Consider the following 564-nt stretch of genomic DNA (forward strand, 5'->3'; position numbering starts at 1 on the left):
TACTCAATTTTTTAGGTGGAAAGAACTTTGCCAAGAAGGCATTGTCTAGCTTTTCCCAAGAGTTCAGGCTTTCTTTAGGTTGTGAGTCCAACCATATCCTAGCTCTGTCTCTTACAGCAAAAGGGAATAGCATAAGTCTGTAGACCTCAGGGTCAACCCCATTGGTCTTGACAGTGTCACAGATTTGCAAGAATTCAGCTAAAAACTGATGAGGATCTTCCAATGGAAGTCTATGAAACTTGCAATTCTGTTGCATTAGAGAAACTAATTGAGGCTTAAGCTCAAAGTTATTTGCTCCAATGGCAGGGATAGAGATGCTTCTCCCATAGAAGTCGGGAGTAGGTGCAGTAAAATCACCCAGCACCTTCCTTGCATTGTTGGCATTGTTGTTGTTTTCGGCTGCCATGTCTTCTTCTTGTTTGAAGATTTCTGTTAGATCCTCTACAGATAGTAGTGCTTTAGCTTCTCTTAGCTTTCGCTTCAAGGTCCTTTTAGGTTCAGGGTCAGTCTCAACAAGAATGCTTTTGTCTTTGCTCCTGCTCATATGAAAGAGAAGAGAACAAG

The sequence above is a fragment of the Arachis duranensis genome, chromosome 3 (assembly GCF_000817695.3).
Source record: "Arachis duranensis cultivar V14167 chromosome 3, aradu.V14167.gnm2.J7QH, whole genome shotgun sequence".
Lineage (NCBI taxonomy): Eukaryota > Viridiplantae > Streptophyta > Magnoliopsida > Fabales > Fabaceae > Arachis > Arachis duranensis.